Below are 20103 nucleotides of genomic sequence, written 5' to 3'. Positions count from 1 at the left end.
GTTTCAGCTGATATCTCGGCAGCAATATTGCAGGACAGGGAGGAGTGCCAGGACACAGACCATATCCTGAATGGCCAAATGCTGCCACCTAGGGTAGCCTATGCCACATGAACACCATTTCAAATAACGGCAGAGCTAGAGAATTCTACAGACCGGCAAATCTTAAAAGAATTCAGCAGTTCAAAAGTTTTTCTAAAAGAAAGGTTGAGAAAACTCCCCTGAATAGAAAAGCAGCAAGATGGAATGGAAAGAAGAAACCATTATTGGAAATGCAAGAAGAGCATGTGTGGCAGAGAAGAAAGAAGAAGAACTTAAGGAGGACATCAAAACCCTAAAGATGGGAGAGGGAAGCAGGAAATCATAGGTGATTGGAAGCACTCTCTTAAGTGAATCAGCTTATTTGACTCTGTTTGAAGCGAAAGGAGAGATGCATGGCCTGACGTGTTTGCAAAACAAGCGAGAAGAAGACCAACAAAGAATCAAACCAACAAACAAGCACCAAAATGGTATGGTTGGCTGACATATACAAAGGGAACCATGATTATTCAAAAGAAAATACTCAAGGTGAGGTCAAGGGTCATTCAGAACGCATCGACCCAGTATCGTGGCTTGCATGTACTCAGCACACTTGTATTCGGAAATCAGAAGCGTGCATTCATATTCGTAAATTTTGATTCATAAGAGCATATCGTGACCTAACACTAATGCCGATTTGGAATCAAATGGATTCCTAGTCCGTGATGTAGACTTGTATGTCTTCCAACAGGATGAAGGAATGCCATATTCTAGGCTACGTAGAGAAGAAATGTAAGAAGCCTATAACAAAGGCAAGTAGCTCTGCCAAAGTGTACTAAGTGCAAAAGAGACCGACAGCAAAGTGCACATTGGGGTTGGTTTCATTTCTTGGAATTTCAGCCCCCATGAATCCAATGGATCCATGTCCTGAGAGTGTGGGTGTTTCAGCAGAAATCAGGCGACGCATATGTATTCCGGGTGTACGGATATTACAGGAACATAAGTCTCCTTTAGTGGGTCCCTGTGTACTGTGAACTGTTAGAAAGTTTAAAGACGTGTGAAACCATCAACTGAAAAGGGACACACTTCCCTCCATTGGTACGGTGCATAGAGCTCTGAACAAAAGGAAAGAGGGAAGAAGAAAGGCCCATGGGACGCTAGTGGGTAGAATCACATTTACCTTAGGAACCTCTCGTCGGATGCAGCCCCTCCCCCAACACTGACAAGATGCAGCAGCCATTGGGGATGGCAGTTAGCGGTTGGATTCCAGGTGGAATGTTGGTGTGTACCGCGAGGCTTGTTGTGGCTGTTGGATCCTAGGTAACCGGGCAGAGTTCTGTGGGTGGATCAGTGTGATGGAGGGGCTGCCGCCCTCTGTGGAGCTTGGCTTAGGTCTTTGGTCCGGGAAGCTGTGTAAGTTCGAGATACTGCTGCTGCCCAAAGACCTGAGGTCACAGGTCAGTTTCCAGAACCTGAAAGGGCAGACAGTGGAAGATCTGCCTGTCATCAGCTTACTGGTCAGGCTCCGAGGTACTTTCAGACTTGCCCAGTCCTGGTGAAGTCGACTTTAGGGGAGACACGAAGAGAAGCTGGCCGGTAAGCTGGCTGCACGGATTGAGGAGAGATGCGAACACATGGATGAGAGATGTTCTGCTACAATGGAGAATACTGGCGTGGAGACAGCTGTAGAGGATACCAGGCTCAAAAGACATTCATGAGACATATTGAAACTCACTGATACAGGCAGAAACATACGGAGTGCCAACGTGGACTTGAGGAAGTTCCTCAATTCTCTTCTCCAATAACGGGTCCAAGGTCCCTGACGTCTGAAGGAGAAGAAATGGCAGAGATGATCAAAACGCTCCTGTTCTTGGAAGAGGTCGTGAGAATCCACACGTCCCAAGGGGCATTCCCAAGCCATTCAGACCAAAATTCAACAAGCCCAGGTAAGCCTTTTCCCAGGTTTGGGCCTAGCTAGTGAGCACTTGCCCTTGCCTCCCCTCCACTCAGGCATCCATTTTGAAGGATCAGTACCTGAGCTGCAATGAAGCCATTACGAGAAGAGCAAGCCCCTCCTAGAATCAGAGTTCCTCCAGCTTCACTCTCTGTGAACAACAGTGAACACCTTCAAGGTCAAATAGTCTCGGCTGAAATAGATAAAATTGAATACTTAGCTCACACCTAGAAACGATGTCCTTCCGCTAGATTCAGCAAATGTTGTGTTTATGTCTTCCCTGGGGTGAAGGGAGTGTGGTAAGTGAGGGGAATCTTTGACTGAACATGAATCTGTATTAGGCTTCAGTTTTTCAAGACAGTGAAGGTAAATAGTACAAGTCAGAAAGTGAACTGAACTGTAAAAGTCGCCAATGACATTAAAGACACAGCTTATGTGGATCGTCTATCACTTGAGTCAAGCCCCCGGGGGCACTATATCATGGGGGTGCAGACTTGGTTGCGTTAAATGGCTTTAAACTACAGGATCGGATGATTAAGCGTTCTCAACACTGATAGAAAAACACCTGGTTCTCAATAGACTAGCATAACTGCAGCAGGATTCTCCTAGCTAGAATGCCTCTAGGTGCTTTTGGATTCAAACCTAAATGTATATATTTGGTTTGTTTCCTCTTGTATTTTCCTAGAGAGGGATGTTACCCCTTGAAATGCCAACATTGGCCAGTAGGTGTCATTGGGATACAGGGCACCACATGCACAAGTGTATCCAAGGTTGGGGGTTATTCCATGTTTCCAAAAGTTATTTCATGGTTCCTGTTGGTTTCGGAGGCTTCAACCTTAAAGAGCTGACATGACCCCTTGAACAGTTTGGACTGCTAGTTTGCATTCTATCTGTCTAGCTTTTCCGTAGAGCTGACAAAATGTTACCAAAATTGACAAGTCTGGCTTCTAGGTCGATTTAGTGTGTTTCAAAAAATAACTCCATTTTCGTATAACTCCCAAAACATGTAAATGAGTTCTGTTAAACTTCTTAAAGACTGCAAATGGGATATCAACACAATGTCAAAATAGTTGTCTTCGGACAATCCCTCCCACCACGGCTGTATAGAAACAAAGAGCTAAGCAAATATCACATTTCTGTGAAATGTATCTGGATAGTTTTGATTCATCGATGCCCAGTTGGCAGAGAAGAAGTGCAACCTGCACTCAAACTCGCTCCCATGTACAGAGCAATGGAAACATCCACTCACCCAGCCCTTAGCATAGGACACTGGCCGAAGAGAGGTCTGTTACTCCCAAAGACAGGATGAGGCCTCAGGACACCTGGAAGCAGGAGAATGCAAAGCAGGGAATGGAAACCAGTGCAGGTTCGGACCCCTGGTGATGGAGCAACAAGGGTGAAACTCTGTTTAACTTGGACGCACACTCTCAAGCGGACAGGAGACATGGGTTTGAAGGTGATGTGCTGAGATTTACAAGAGTGCACAGCAGATGCTTGGCTGAGAGAACTCAAAGAAACCAGCGCAAAATATCCCCACAGTTAATTCTGAGACCAAGATCCCAGCTGCCAAATTTGAGGTAGCAGAGGCAATGGTCAGTGAGGCATAGAGCTACGGATGATGGCACACGCTGAGTCTCAGTGATCTGGAGTGCGTTGTGGGATGTGGTGGGTCGAATCAAGAGAGCAAACCGAACTGTGTACCAATAATAAATCAACCACACTGGTCGCGCGGTTGCGATTACCGATATGTCCCATGGCCACACCCAGTACATCTGCAGGACCAGGGACCAATTGGGAATTTTGCCAATAGAGCACGTGTGGGGCTGAATCAGAGATATCGTGCATCTGGTCTGAGGGATCCAGGGGGCCTTGAATTTGAAATCAGAATGAAAAGCCTTAGGATATGCTACATTCATAACCTGGGCTGGGATTATGGTTTGGTTTGAGTCACAGGATGCGCAACAACTCTGTGGTTGCCTTCGTGCACCCGTGCCACAAGGATGAGAGGACAAGGGAGAGTGGTCCAAGTCCACATCGTGAGAAGAGGAAGCATTCCCTTCAGCACTATCTCCCAAAAGCGGATGCTACATTTTGGATGGCACCGGCACGGTACGGCACCTAGGACAACAAGGAAGGTCTGCGGGATCATTCCAGCAGGCCCTGATATGTGACATCCATAGATATGCTTCCACAGGTGTTTCTGTAGACAGAGAAGCTCTGGAAAGAACTCATTTCATTGGGACATTCCCGTGGCAATAAAAAGCAGAAGAGCACTCTCAGTTTGCTGTTTTGGAAACACTCCAAAATGACATAGAGAAGAATGCAGAGCTGAGAACTTTTAGAAGCTTCATTTCCACAAGAGGAAGTGTCCTGTGCACTTTCAGAAGTGTGAGATAAGTATAATCAAAATGAAGTTATGCTAATCGAAGTAGAATGGGTTGTTCATCACAACTAATGCAACACCAGCAATTGGAGATATACCAAACAACACACACAGGTACAGGTTATGGCATCAATGCCTAGGAGAAATTGTCCTCACAGAAATCCCATGGAATTGCGTAGAGACAAGAGTCTAAATTTTTCAATTAACAAAGCCCTAGAAGTCTACATTAGATACCTGATATTACCTGACCAGTAGAGATGAAGAAGAACAGTAAAAGAAACAGGAAGTACCATTTTCAGTTCCAAAGATATTGAAGGCGCAAAAGATAAGCTTTCAAACAACTAGTCTGCAAAACGCTATCCAGAACAAGTGTTGAAAATGAAGGTCAGGAGAACACTGAAGAACACCAGTGTCTCAGAATCACAAAAGGCAGAATACCAGAAAAGGGGAAGAGAAAGTCTCAACACGAGCCAGAAATATCAGGAAACTCAATGGTTGTGATAATATCAGGGCTAAAATTCAGTCCTTAGCAGACTAGATAATGCAGAGGGACGCGTGAATGACTGTGAAGACAGGGGAAGAGAAAAACCTCGGTCAGAAGCAGACATAGGAAAGCAAGTGCAAACAAATGAAAACATTGCAGTTGAACCCTGGGTTAAGACAGGGCATGAAAGAATAGAAATCATGAGTCCCAGATGGAAAAGCAAGAGATAAAGAAACAAAAAGTGTCTGAAAATTTATCTGTAGAAAAATCAGACTGAAACTTGCTGAAAGCCAAGAAAGAATCATCTATGCGAATTCAGGAATTACACAGCATCCGAAGGAGGTGGAATCCCAATAGACCTACCAGCAGCTGTATGATTCAAATCAACAAAGTTCACGAATATCCGAGTGATTTAAAATGCACCTGGAGGAAACAACATAGTCACAAGGAAACCTCCAGAGGGGTTTCAGCTGATATCTCGGCAGCAATATTGCAGGACAGGGAGGAGTGCCAGGACACAGACCATATCCTGAATGGCCAAATGCTGCCACCTAGGGTAGCCTATGCCACATGAACACCATTTCAAATAACGGCAGAGCTAGAGAATTCTACAGACCGGCAAATCTTAAAAGAATTCAGCAGTTCAAAAGTTTTTCTAAAACAAAGGTTGAGAAAACTCCCCTGAATAGAAAAGCAGCAAGATGGAATGGAAAGAAGAAACCATTATTGGAAATGCAAGAAGAGCATGTGTGGCAGAGAAGAAAGAAGAAGAACTTAAGGAGGACATCAAAACCCTAAAGATGGGAGAGGGAAGCAGGAAATCATAGGTGATTGGAAGCACTCTCTTAAGTGAATCAGCTTATTTGACTCTGTTTGAAGCGAAAGGAGAGATGCATGGCCTGACGTGTTTGCAAAACAAGCGAGAAGAAGACCAACAAAGAATCAAACCAACAAACAAGCACCAAAATGGTATGGTTGGCTGACATATACAAAGGGAACCATGATTATTCAAAAGAAAATACTCAAGGTGAGGTCAAGGGTCATTCAGAACGCATCGACCCAGTATCGTGGCTTGCATGTACTCAGCACACTTGTATTCGGAAATCAGAAGCGTGCATTCATATTCGTAAATTTTGATTCATAAGAGCATATCGTGACCTAACACTAATGCCGATTTGGAATCAAATGGATTCCTAGTCCGTGATGTAGACTTGTATGTCTTCCAACAGGATGAAGGAATGCCATATTCTAGGCTACGTAGAGAAGAAATGTAAGAAGCCTATAACAAAGGCAAGTAGCTCTGCCAAAGTGTACTAAGTGCAAAAGAGACCGACAGCAAAGTGCACATTGGGGTTGGTTTCATTTCTTGGAATTTCAGCCCCCATGAATCCAATGGATCCATGTCCTGAGAGTGTGGGTGTTTCAGCAGAAATCAGGCGACGCATATGTATTCCGGGTGTACGGATATTATAGGAACATAAGTCTCCTTTAGTGGGTCCCTGTGTACTGTGAACTGTTAGAAAGTTTAAAGACGTGTGAAACCATCAACTGAAAAGGGACACACTTCCCTCCATTGGTACGGTGCATAGAGCTCTGAACAAAAGGAAAGAGGGAAGAAGAAAGGCCCATGGGACGCTAGTGGGTAGAATCACATTTACCTTAGGAACCTCTCGTCGGATGCAGCCCCTCCCCCAACACTGACAAGATGCAGCAGCCATTGGGGATGGCAGTTAGCGGTTGGATTCCAGGTGGAATGTTGGTGTGTACCGCGAGGCTTGTTGTGGCTGTTGGATCCTAGGTAACCGGGCAGAGTTCTGTGGGTGGATCAGTGTGATGGAGGGGCTGCCGCCCTCTGTGGAGCTTGGCTTAGGTCTTTGGTCCGGGAAGCTGTGTAAGTTCGAGATACTGCTGCTGCCCAAAGACCTGAGGTCACAGGTCAGTTTCCAGAACCTGAAAGGGCAGACAGTGGAAGATCTGCCTGTCATCAGCTTACTGGTCAGGCTCCGAGGTACTTTCAGACTTGCCCAGTCCTGGTGAAGTCGACTTTAGGGGAGACACGAAGAGAAGCTGGCCGGTAAGCTGGCTGCACGGATTGAGGAGAGATGCGAACACATGGATGAGAGATGTTCTGCTACAATGGAGAATACTGGCGTGGAGACAGCTGTAGAGGATACCAGGCTCAAAAGACATTCATGAGACATATTGAAACTCACTGATACAGGCAGAAACATACGGAGTGCCAACGTGGACTTGAGGAAGTTCCTCAATTCTCTTCTCCAATAACGGGTCCAAGGTCCCTGACGTCTGAAGGAGAAGAAATGGCAGAGATGATCAAAACGCTCCTGTTCTTGGAAGAGGTCGTGAGAATCCACACGTCCCAAGGGGCATTCCCAAGCCATTCAGACCAAAATTCAACAAGCCCAGGTAAGCCTTTTCCCAGGTTTGGGCCTAGCTAGTGAGCACTTGCCCTTGCCTCCCCTCCACTCAGGCATCCATTTTGAAGGATCAGTACCTGAGCTGCAATGAAGCCATTACGAGAAGAGCAAGCCCCTCCTAGAATCAGAGTTCCTCCAGCTTCACTCTCTGTGAACAACAGTGAACACCTTCAAGGTCAAATAGTCTCGGCTGAAATAGATAAAATTGAATACTTAGCTCACACCTAGAAACGATGTCCTTCCGCTAGATTCAGCAAATGTTGTGTTTATGTCTTCCCTGGGGTGAAGGGAGTGTGGTAAGTGAGGGGAATCTTTGACTGAACATGAATCTGTATTAGGCTTCAGTTTTTCAAGACAGTGAAGGTAAATAGTACAAGTCAGAAAGTGAACTGAACTGTAAAAGTCGCCAATGACATTAAAGACACAGCTTATGTGGATCGTCTATCACTTGAGTCAAGCCCCCGGGGGCACTATATCATGGGGGTGCAGACTTGGTTGCGTTAAATGGCTTTAAACTACAGGATCGGATGATTAAGCGTTCTCAACACTGATAGAAAAACACCTGGTTCTCAATAGACTAGCATAACTGCAGCAGGATTCTCCTAGCTAGAATGCCTCTAGGTGCTTTTGGATTCAAACCTAAATGTATATATTTGGTTTGTTTCCTCTTGTATTTTCCTAGAGAGGGATGTTACCCCTTGAAATGCCAACATTGGCCAGTAGGTGTCATTGGGATACAAGGCACCACATGCACAAGTGTATCCAAGGTTGGGGGTTATTCCATGTTTCCAAAAGTTATTTCATGGTTCCTGTTGGTTTCGGAGGCTTCAACCTTAAAGAGCTGACATGACCCCTTGAACAGTTTGGACTGCTAGTTTGCATTCTATCTGTCTAGCTTTTCCGTAGAGCTGACAAAATGTTACCAAAATTGACAAGTCTGGCTTCTAGGTCGATTTAGTGTGTTTCAAAAAATAACTCCATTTTCGTATAACTCCCAAAACATGTAAATGAGTTCTGTTAAACTTCTTAAAGACTGCAAATGGGATATCAACACAATGTCAAAATAGTTGTCTTCGGACAATCCCTCCCACCACGGCTGTATAGAAACAAAGAGCTAAGCAAATATCACATTTCTGTGAAATGTATCTGGATAGTGTTGATTCATCGATGCCCAGTTGGCAGAGAAGAAGTGCAACCTGCACTCACTCGCTCCCATGTACAGAGCAATGGAAACATCCACTCACCCAGCCCTTAGCATAGGACACTGGCCGAAGAGAGGTCTGTTACTCCCAAAGACAGGATGAGGCCTCAGGACACCTGGAAGCAGGAGAAGGCAAAGCAGGGAATGGAAACCAGTGCAGGGTCGGACCCCTGGTGATGGAGCAACAAGGGTGAAACTCTGTTTAACTTGGACGCACACTCTCAAGCGGACAGGAGACATGGGTTTGAAGGTGATGTGCTGAGATTTACAAGAGTGCACAGCAGATGCTTGGCTGAGAGAACTCAAAGAAACCAGCGCAAAATATCCCCACAGTTAATTCTGAGACCAAGATCCCAGCTGCCAAATTTGAGGTAGCAGAGGCAATGGTCAGTGAGGCATAGAGCTACGGATGATGGCACACGCTGAGTCTCAGGGATCTGGAGTGCGTTGTGGGATGTGGTGGGTCGAATCAAGAGAGCAAACCGAACTGTGTACCAATAATAAATCAACCAAACTGGTCGCGCGGTTGCGATTACCGATATGTCCCATGGCCACACCCAGTACATCTGCAGGACCAGGGACCAATTGGGAATTTTGCCAATAGAGCACGTGTGGGGCTGAATCAGAGATATCGTGCATCTGGTCTGAGGGATCCAGGGGGCCTTGAATTTGAAATCAGAATGAAAAGCCTTAGGATATGCTACATTCATAACCTGGGCTGGGATTATGGTTTGGTTTGAGTCACAGGATGCGCAACAACTCTGTGGTTGCCTTCGTGCACCCGTGCGACAAGGATGAGAGGACAAGGGAGAGTGGTCCAAGTCCACAGCGTGAGAAGAGGAAGCATTCCCTTCAGCACTATCTCCCAAAAGCGGATGCTACATTTTGGATGGCACCGGCACGGTACGGCACCTAGGACAACAAGGAAGGTCTGCGGGATCATTCCAGCAGGCCCTGATATGTGACATCCATAGATATGCTTCCACAGGTGTTTCTGTAGACAGAGAAGCTCTGGAAAGAACTCATTTCATTGGGACATTCCCGTGGCAATAAAAAGCAGAAGAGCACTCTCAGTTTGCTGTTTTGGAAACACTCCAAAATGACATAGAGAAGAATGCAGAGCTGAGAACTTTTAGAAGCTTCATTTCCACAAGAGGAAGTGTCCTGTGCACTTTCAGAAGTGTGAGATAAGTATAATCAAAATGAAGTTATGCTAATCGAAGTAGAATGGGTTGTTCATCACAACTAATGCAACACCAGCAATTGGAGATATACCAAACAACACACACAGGTACAGGTTATGGCATCAATGCCTAGGAGAAATTGTCCTCACAGAAATCCCATGGAATTGCGTAGAGACAAGAGTCTAAATTTTTCAATTAACAAAGCCCTAGAAGTCTACATTAGATACCTGATATTACCTGACCAGTAGAGATGAAGAAGAACAGTAAAAGAAACAGGAAGTACCATTTTCAGTTCCAAAGATATTGAAGGCGCAAAAGATAAGCTTTCAAACAACTAGTCTGCAAAACGCTATCCAGAACAAGTGTTGAAAATGAAGGTCAGGAAAACACTGAAGAACACCAGTGTCTCAGAATCACAAAAGGCAGAATACCAGAAAAGGGGAAGAGAAAGTCTCAACACGAGCCAAAAATATCAGGAAACTCAATGGTTGTGATAATATCAGGGCTAAAATTCAGTCCTTAGCAGACTAGATAATGCAGAGGGACGCGTGAATGACTGTGAAGACAGGGGAAGAGAAAAACCTCGGTCAGAAGCAGACATAGGAAAGCAAGTGCAAACAAATGAAAACATTGCAGTTGAACCCTGGGTTAAGACAGGGCATGAAAGAATAGAAATCATGAGTCCCAGATGGAAAAGCAAGAGATAAAGAAACAAAAAGTGTCTGAAAATTTATCTGTAGAAAAATCAGACTGAAACTTGCTGAAAGCCAAGAAAGAATCATCTATGCGAATTCAGGAATTACACAGCATCCGAAGGAGGTGGAATCCCAATAGACCTACCAGCAGCTGTATGATTCAAATCAACAAAGTTCACGAATATCCGAGTGATTTAAAATGCACCTGGAGGAAACAACATAGTCACAAGGAAACCTCCAGAGGGGTTTCAGCTGATATCTCGGCAGCAATATTGCAGGACAGGGAGGAGTGCCAGGACACAGACCATATCCTGAATGGCCAAATGCTGCCACCTAGGGTAGCCTATGCCACATGAACACCATTTCAAATAACGGCAGAGCTAGAGAATTCTACAGACCGGCAAATCTTAAAAGAATTCAGCAGTTCAAAAGTTTTTCTAAAAGAAAGGTTGAGAAAACTCCCCTGAATAGAAAAGCAGCAAGATGGAATGGAAAGAAGAAACCATTATTGGAAATGCAAGAAGAGCATGTGTGGCAGAGAAGAAAGAAGAAGAACTTAAGGAGGACATCAAAACCCTAAAGATGGGAGAGGGAAGCAGGAAATCATAGGTGATTGGAAGCACTCTCTTAAGTGAATCAGCTTATTTGACTCTGTTTGAAGCGAAAGGAGAGATGCATGGCCTGACGTGTTTGCAAAACAAGCGAGAAGAAGACCAACAAAGAATCAAACCAACAAACAAGCACCAAAATGGTATGGTTGGCTGACATATACAAAGGGAACCATGATTATTCAAAAGAAAATACTCAAGGTGAGGTCAAGGGTCATTCAGAACGCATCGACCCAGTATCGTGGCTTGCATGTACTCAGCACACTTGTATTCGGAAATCAGAAGCGTGCATTCATATTCGTAAATTTTGATTCATAAGAGCATATCGTGACCTAACACTAATGCCGATTTGGAATCAAATGGATTCCTAGTCCGTGATGTAGACTTGTATGTCTTCCAACAGGATGAAGGAATGCCATATTCTAGGCTACGTAGAGAAGAAATGTAAGAAGCCTATAACAAAGGCAAGTAGCTCTGCCAAAGTGTACTAAGTGCAAAAGAGACCGACAGCAAAGTGCACATTGGGGTTGGTTTCATTTCTTGGAATTTCAGCCCCCATGAATCCAATGGATCCATGTCCTGAGAGTGTGGGTGTTTCAGCAGAAATCAGGCGACGCATATGTATTCCGGGTGTACGGATATTATAGGAACATAAGTCTCCTTTAGTGGGTCCCTGTGTACTGTGAACTGTTAGAAAGTTTAAAGACGTGTGAAACCATCAACTGAAAAGGGACACACTTCCCTCCATTGGTACGGTGCATAGAGCTCTGAACAAAAGGAAAGAGGGAAGAAGAAAGGCCCATGGGACGCTAGTGGGTAGAATCACATTTACCTTAGGAACCTCTCGTCGGATGCAGCCCCTCCCCCAACACTGACAAGATGCAGCAGCCATTGGGGATGGCAGTTAGCGGTTGGATTCCAGGTGGAATGTTGGTGTGTACCGCGAGGCTTGTTGTGGCTGTTGGATCCTAGGTAACCGGGCAGAGTTCTGTGGGTGGATCAGTGTGATGGAGGGGCTGCCGCCCTCTGTGGAGCTTGGCTTAGGTCTTTGGTCCGGGAAGCTGTGTAAGTTCGAGATACTGCTGCTGCCCAAAGACCTGAGGTCACAGGTCAGTTTCCAGAACCTGAAAGGGCAGACAGTGGAAGATCTGCCTGTCATCAGCTTACTGGTCAGGCTCCGAGGTACTTTCAGACTTGCCCAGTCCTGGTGAAGTCGACTTTAGGGGAGACACGAAGAGAAGCTGGCCGGTAAGCTGGCTGCACGGATTGAGGAGAGATGCGAACACATGGATGAGAGATGTTCTGCTACAATGGAGAATACTGGCGTGGAGACAGCTGTAGAGGATACCAGGCTCAAAAGACATTCATGAGACATATTGAAACTCACTGATACAGGCAGAAACATACGGAGTGCCAACGTGGACTTGAGGAAGTTCCTCAATTCTCTTCTCCAATAACGGGTCCAAGGTCCCTGACGTCTGAAGGAGAAGAAATGGCAGAGATGATCAAAACGCTCCTGTTCTTGGAAGAGGTCGTGAGAATCCACACGTCCCAAGGGGCATTCCCAAGCCATTCAGACCAAAATTCAACAAGCCCAGGTAAGCCTTTTCCCAGGTTTGGGCCTAGCTAGTGAGCACTTGCCCTTGCCTCCCCTCCACTCAGGCATCCATTTTGAAGGATCAGTACCTGAGCTGCAATGAAGCCATTACGAGAAGAGCAAGCCCCTCCTAGAATCAGAGTTCCTCCAGCTTCACTCTCTGTGAACAACAGTGAACACCTTCAAGGTCAAATAGTCTCGGCTGAAATAGATAAAATTGAATACTTAGCTCACACCTAGAAACGATGTCCTTCCGCTAGATTCAGCAAATGTTGTGTTTATGTCTTCCCTGGGGTGAAGGGAGTGTGGTAAGTGAGGGGAATCTTTGACTGAACATGAATCTGTATTAGGCTTCAGTTTTTCAAGACAGTGAAGGTAAATAGTACAAGTCAGAAAGTGAACTGAACTGTAAAAGTCGCCAATGACATTAAAGACACAGCTTATGTGGATCGTCTATCACTTGAGTCAAGCCCCCGGGGGCACTATATCATGGGGGTGCAGACTTGGTTGCGTTAAATGGCTTTAAACTACAGGATCGGATGATTAAGCGTTCTCAACACTGATAGAAAAACACCTGGTTCTCAATAGACTAGCATAACTGCAGCAGGATTCTCCTAGCTAGAATGCCTCTAGGTGCTTTTGGATTCAAACCTAAATGTATATATTTGGTTTGTTTCCTCTTGTATTTTCCTAGAGAGGGATGTTACCCCTTGAAATGCCAACATTGGCCAGTAGGTGTCATTGGGATACAAGGCACCACATGCACAAGTGTATCCAAGGTTGGGGGTTATTCCATGTTTCCAAAAGTTATTTCATGGTTCCTGTTGGTTTCGGAGGCTTCAACCTTAAAGAGCTGACATGACCCCTTGAACAGTTTGGACTGCTAGTTTGCATTCTATCTGTCTAGCTTTTCCGTAGAGCTGACAAAATGTTACCAAAATTGACAAGTCTGGCTTCTAGGTCGATTTAGTGTGTTTCAAAAAATAACTCCATTTTCGTATAACTCCCAAAACATGTAAATGAGTTCTGTTAAACTTCTTAAAGACTGCAAATGGGATATCAACACAATGTCAAAATAGTTGTCTTCGGACAATCCCTCCCACCACGGCTGTATAGAAACAAAGAGCTAAGCAAATATCACATTTCTGTGAAATGTATCTGGATAGTGTTGATTCATCGATGCCCAGTTGGCAGAGAAGAAGTGCAACCTGCACTCACTCGCTCCCATGTACAGAGCAATGGAAACATCCACTCACCCAGCCCTTAGCATAGGACACTGGCCGAAGAGAGGTCTGTTACTCCCAAAGACAGGATGAGGCCTCAGGACACCTGGAAGCAGGAGAAGGCAAAGCAGGGAATGGAAACCAGTGCAGGGTCGGACCCCTGGTGATGGAGCAACAAGGGTGAAACTCTGTTTAACTTGGACGCACACTCTCAAGCGGACAGGAGACATGGGTTTGAAGGTGATGTGCTGAGATTTACAAGAGTGCACAGCAGATGCTTGGCTGAGAGAACTCAAAGAAACCAGCGCAAAATATCCCCACAGTTAATTCTGAGACCAAGATCCCAGCTGCCAAATTTGAGGTAGCAGAGGCAATGGTCAGTGAGGCATAGAGCTACGGATGATGGCACACGCTGAGTCTCAGGGATCTGGAGTGCGTTGTGGGATGTGGTGGGTCGAATCAAGAGAGCAAACCGAACTGTGTACCAATAATAAATCAACCAAACTGGTCGCGCGGTTGCGATTACCGATATGTCCCATGGCCACACCCAGTACATCTGCAGGACCAGGGACCAATTGGGAATTTTGCCAATAGAGCACGTGTGGGGCTGAATCAGAGATATCGTGCATCTGGTCTGAGGGATCCAGGGGGCCTTGAATTTGAAATCAGAATGAAAAGCCTTAGGATATGCTACATTCATAACCTGGGCTGGGATTATGGTTTGGTTTGAGTCACAGGATGCGCAACAACTCTGTGGTTGCCTTCGTGCACCCGTGCGACAAGGATGAGAGGACAAGGGAGAGTGGTCCAAGTCCACAGCGTGAGAAGAGGAAGCATTCCCTTCAGCACTATCTCCCAAAAGCGGATGCTACATTTTGGATGGCACCGGCACGGTACGGCACCTAGGACAACAAGGAAGGTCTGCGGGATCATTCCAGCAGGCCCTGATATGTGACATCCATAGATATGCTTCCACAGGTGTTTCTGTAGACAGAGAAGCTCTGGAAAGAACTCATTTCATTGGGACATTCCCGTGGCAATAAAAAGCAGAAGAGCACTCTCAGTTTGCTGTTTTGGAAACACTCCAAAATGACATAGAGAAGAATGCAGAGCTGAGAACTTTTAGAAGCTTCATTTCCACAAGAGGAAGTGTCCTGTGCACTTTCAGAAGTGTGAGATAAGTATAATCAAAATGAAGTTATGCTAATCGAAGTAGAATGGGTTGTTCATCACAACTAATGCAACACCAGCAATTGGAGATATACCAAACAACACACACAGGTACAGGTTATGGCATCAATGCCTAGGAGAAATTGTCCTCACAGAAATCCCATGGAATTGCGTAGAGACAAGAGTCTAAATTTTTCAATTAACAAAGCCCTAGAAGTCTACATTAGATACCTGATATTACCTGACCAGTAGAGATGAAGAAGAACAGTAAAAGAAACAGGAAGTACCATTTTCAGTTCCAAAGATATTGAAGGCGCAAAAGATAAGCTTTCAAACAACTAGTCTGCAAAACGCTATCCAGAACAAGTGTTGAAAATGAAGGTCAGGAAAACACTGAAGAACACCAGTGTCTCAGAATCACAAAAGGCAGAATACCAGAAAAGGGGAAGAGAAAGTCTCAACACGAGCCAGAAATATCAGGAAACTCAATGGTTGTGATAATATCAGGGCTAAAATTCAGTCCTTAGCAGACTAGATAATGCAGAGGGACGCGTGAATGACTGTGAAGACAGGGGAAGAGAAAAACCTCGGTCAGAAGCAGACATAGGAAAGCAAGTGCAAACAAATGAAAACATTGCAGTTGAACCCTGGGTTAAGACAGGGCATGAAAGAATAGAAATCATGAGTCCCAGATGGAAAAGCAAGAGATAAAGAAACAAAAAGTGTCTGAAAATTTATCTGTAGAAAAATCAGACTGAAACTTGCTGAAAGCCAAGAAAGAATCATCTATGCGAATTCAGGAATTACACAGCATCCGAAGGAGGTGGAATCCCAATAGACCTACCAGCAGCTGTATGATTCAAATCAACAAAGTTCACGAATATCCGAGTGATTTAAAATGCACCTGGAGGAAACAACATAGTCACAAGGAAACCTCCAGAGGGGTTTCAGCTGATATCTCGGCAGCAATATTGCAGGACAGGGAGGAGTGCCAGGACACAGACCATATCCTGAATGGCCAAATGCTGCCACCTAGGGTAGCCTATGCCACATGAACACCATTTCAAATAACGGCAGAGCTAGAGAATTCTACAGACCGGCAAATCTTAAAAGAATTCAGCAGTTCAAAAGTTTTTCTAAAAGAAAGGTTGAGAAAACTCCCCTGAATAGAAAAGCAGCAAGATGGAATGGAAAGAAGAAACCATTATTGGAAATGCAAGAAGAGCATGTGTGGCAGAGAAGAAAGAAGAAGAACTTAAGGAGGACATCAAAACCCTAAAGATGGGAGAGGGAAGCAGGAAATCATAGGTGATTGGAAGCACTCTCTTAAGTGAATCAGCTTATTTGACTCTGTTTGAAGCGAAAGGAGAGATGCATGGCCTGACGTGTTTGCAAAACAAGCGAGAAGAAGACCAACAAAGAATCAAACCAACAAACAAGCACCAAAATGGTATGGTTGGCTGACATATACAAAGGGAACCATGATTATTCAAAAGAAAATACTCAAGGTGAGGTCAAGGGTCATTCAGAACGCATCGACCCAGTATCGTGGCTTGCATGTACTCAGCACACTTGTATTCGGAAATCAGAAGCGTGCATTCATATTCGTAAATTTTGATTCATAAGAGCATATCGTGACCTAACACTAATGCCGATTTGGAATCAAATGGATTCCTAGTCCGTGATGTAGACTTGTATGTCTTCCAACAGGATGAAGGAATGCCATATTCTAGGCTACGTAGAGAAGAAATGTAAGAAGCCTATAACAAAGGCAAGTAGCTCTGCCAAAGTGTACTAAGTGCAAAAGAGACCGACAGCAAAGTGCACATTGGGGTTGGTTTCATTTCTTGGAATTTCAGCCCCCATGAATCCAATGGATCCATGTCCTGAGAGTGTGGGTGTTTCAGCAGAAATCAGGCGACGCATATGTATTCCGGGTGTACGGATATTATAGGAACATAAGTCTCCTTTAGTGGGTCCCTGTGTACTGTGAACTGTTAGAAAGTTTAAAGACGTGTGAAACCATCAACTGAAAAGGGACACACTTCCCTCCATTGGTACGGTGCATAGAGCTCTGAACAAAAGGAAAGAGGGAAGAAGAAAGGCCCATGGGACGCTAGTGGGTAGAATCACATTTACCTTAGGAACCTCTCGTCGGATGCAGCCCCTCCCCCAACACTGACAAGATGCAGCAGCCATTGGGGATGGCAGTTAGCGGTTGGATTCCAGGTGGAATGTTGGTGTGTACCGCGAGGCTTGTTGTGGCTGTTGGATCCTAGGTAACCGGGCAGAGTTCTGTGGGTGGATCAGTGTGATGGAGGGGCTGCCGCCCTCTGTGGAGCTTGGCTTAGGTCTTTGGTCCGGGAAGCTGTGTAAGTTCGAGATACTGCTGCTGCCCAAAGACCTGAGGTCACAGGTCAGTTTCCAGAACCTGAAAGGGCAGACAGTGGAAGATCTGCCTGTCATCAGCTTACTGGTCAGGCTCCGAGGTACTTTCAGACTTGCCCAGTCCTGGTGAAGTCGACTTTAGGGGAGACACGAAGAGAAGCTGGCCGGTAAGCTGGCTGCACGGATTGAGGAGAGATGCGAACACATGGATGAGAGATGTTCTGCTACAATGGAGAATACTGGCGTGGAGACAGCTGTAGAGGATACCAGGCTCAAAAGACATTCATGAGACATATTGAAACTCACTGATAAAGGCAGAAACATACGGAGTGCCAACGTGGACTTGAGGAAGTTCCTCAATTCTCTTCTCCAATAACGGGTCCAAGGTCCCTGACGTCTGAAGGAGAAGAAATGGCAGAGATGATCAAAACGCTCCTGTTCTTGGAAGAGGTCGTGAGAATCCACACGTCCCAAGGGGCATTCCCAAGCCATTCAGACCAAAATTCAACAAGCCCAGGTAAGCCTTTTCCCAGGTTTGGGCCTAGCTAGTGAGCACTTGCCCTTGCCTCCCCTCCACTCAGGCATCCATTTTGAAGGATCAGTACCTGAGCTGCAATGAAGCCATTACGAGAAGAGCAAGCCCCTCCTAGAATCAGAGTTCCTCCAGCTTCACTCTCTGTGAACAACAGTGAACACCTTCAAGGTCAAATAGTCTCGGCTGAAATAGATAAAATTGAATACTTAGCTCACACCTAGAAACGATGTCCTTCCGCTAGATTCAGCAAATGTTGTGTTTATGTCTTCCCTGGGGTGAAGGGAGTGTGGTAAGTGAGGGGAATCTTTGACTGAACATGAATCTGTATTAGGCTTCAGTTTTTCAAGACAGTGAAGGTAAATAGTACAAGTCAGAAAGTGAACTGAACTGTAAAAGTCGCCAATGACATTAAAGACACAGCTTATGTGGATCGTCTATCACTTGAGTCAAGCCCCCGGGGGCACTATATCATGGGGGTGCAGACTTGGTTGCGTTAAATGGCTTTAAACTACAGGATCGGATGATTAAGCGTTCTCAACACTGATAGAAAAACACCTGGTTCTCAATAGACTAGCATAACTGCAGCAGGATTCTCCTAGCTAGAATGCCTCTAGGTGCTTTTGGATTCAAACCTAAATGTATATATTTGGTTTGTTTCCTCTTGTATTTTCCTAGAGAGGGATGTTACCCCTTGAAATGCCAACATTGGCCAGTAGGTGTCATTGGGATACAGGGCACCACATGCACAAGTGTATCCAAGGTTGGGGTTTATTCCATGTTTCCAAAAGTTATTTCATGGTTCCTGTTGGTTTCGGAGGCTTCAACCTTAAAGAGCTGACATGACCCCTTGAACAGTTTGGACTGCTAGTTTGCATTCTATCTGTCTAGCTTTTCCGTAGAGCTGACAAAATGTTACCAAAATTGACAAGTCTGGCTTCTAGGTCGATTTAGTGTGTTTCAAAAAATAACTCCATTTTCGTATAACTCCCAAAACATGTAAATGAGTTCTGTTAAACTTCTTAAAGACTGCAAATGGGATATCAACACAATGTCAAAATAGTTGTCTTCGGACAATCCCTCCCACCACGGCTGTATAGAAACAAAGAGCTAAGCAAATATCACATTTCTGTGAAATGTATCTGGATAGTGTTGATTCATCGATGCCCAGTTGGCAGAGAAGAAGTGCAACCTGCACTCACTCGCTCCCATGTACAGAGCAATGGAAACATCCACTCACCCAGCCCTTAGCATAGGACACTGGCCGAAGAGAGGTCTGTTACTCCCAAAGACAGGATGAGGCCTCAGGACACCTGGAAGCAGGAGAAGGCAAAGCAGGGAATGGAAACCAGTGCAGGGTCGGACCCCTGGTGATGGAGCAACAAGGGTGAAACTCTGTTTAACTTGGACGCACACTCTCAAGCGGACAGGAGACATGGGTTTGAAGGTGATGTGCTGAGATTTACAAGAGTGCACAGCAGATGCTTGGCTGAGAGAACTCAAAGAAACCAGCGCAAAATATCCCCACAGTTAATTCTGAGACCAAGATCCCAGCTGCCAAATTTGAGGTAGCAGAGGCAATGGTCAGTGAGGCATAGAGCTACGGATGATGGCACACGCTGAGTCTCAGGGATCTGGAGTGCGTTGTGGGATGTGGTGGGTCGAATCAAGAGAGCAAACCGAACTGTGTACCAATAATAAATCAACCACACTGGTCGCGCGGTTGCGATTACCGATATGTCCCATGGCCACACCCAGTACATCTGCAGGACCAGGGACCAATTGGGCATTTTGCCAATAGAGCACGTGTGGGGCTGAATCAGAGATATCGTGCATCTGGTCTGAGGGATCCAGGGGGCCTTGAATTTGAAATCAGAATGAAAAGCCTTAGGATATGCTACATTCATAACCTGGGCTGGGATTATGGTTTGGTTTGAGTCACAGGATGCGCAACAACTCTGTGGTTGCCTTCGTGCACCCGTGCGACAAGGATGAGAGGACAAGGGAGAGTGGTCCAAGTCCACATCGTGAGAAGAGGAAGCATTCCCTTCAGCACTATCTCCCAAAAGCGGATGCTACATTTTGGATGGCACCGGCACGGTACGGCACCTAGGACAACAAGGAAGGTCTGCGGGATCATTCCAGCAGGCCCTGATATGTGACATCCATAGATATGCTTCCACAGGTGTTTCTGTAGACAGAGAAGCTCTGGAAAGAACTGATTTCATTGGGAC

General features: G+C 45.4%; 3 long non-coding RNA genes across 5 annotated transcripts; all 3 read right to left on the bottom strand.

The window, feature by feature from the left end:
- Positions 1 to 1414: 1414 nt before the first annotated feature.
- On the bottom strand, positions 1415 to 2258 carry LOC140695314 (uncharacterized). 2 transcript variants are annotated; one of them, XR_012071022.1, is made up of 3 exons: positions 2050 to 2258; positions 1751 to 1841; positions 1415 to 1620 (listed from the first exon to the last, which is right to left on the bottom strand). It is a non-coding gene; the product is annotated as an uncharacterized lncRNA (long non-coding RNA). The 2 variants fall into 2 exon arrangements; XR_012071023.1 differs by having other exon boundaries at positions 1460 to 1668.
- Positions 2259 to 6716: 4458 nt separating this feature from the next.
- LOC140695342 (uncharacterized) lies at positions 6717 to 7589 on the bottom strand. Of its 2 annotated transcripts, none has more exons than XR_012071063.1 (3): positions 7349 to 7589; positions 7050 to 7140; positions 6717 to 6919 (listed from the first exon to the last, which is right to left on the bottom strand). It is a non-coding gene; the product is annotated as an uncharacterized lncRNA (long non-coding RNA). The 2 variants fall into 2 exon arrangements; XR_012071064.1 differs by having other exon boundaries at positions 6757 to 6967.
- Positions 7590 to 12014: 4425 nt separating this feature from the next.
- LOC140695341 (uncharacterized) lies at positions 12015 to 12886 on the bottom strand. Its single transcript, XR_012071062.1, has 3 exons — positions 12646 to 12886; positions 12347 to 12437; positions 12015 to 12216 (listed from the first exon to the last, which is right to left on the bottom strand). It is a non-coding gene; the product is annotated as an uncharacterized lncRNA (long non-coding RNA).
- Between the last annotated feature and the right edge of the window lie 7217 nt (positions 12887 to 20103).

The sequence above is a fragment of the Vicugna pacos genome, unplaced genomic scaffold (assembly GCF_048564905.1).
Source record: "Vicugna pacos unplaced genomic scaffold, VicPac4 scaffold_195, whole genome shotgun sequence".
In the NCBI taxonomy this organism is placed as follows: Eukaryota; Metazoa; Chordata; class Mammalia; order Artiodactyla; family Camelidae; genus Vicugna; species Vicugna pacos.
The sequence above is the reverse complement of the archived record's forward strand: the minus strand, read 5'-3'. Positions and strand labels throughout refer to the sequence as shown.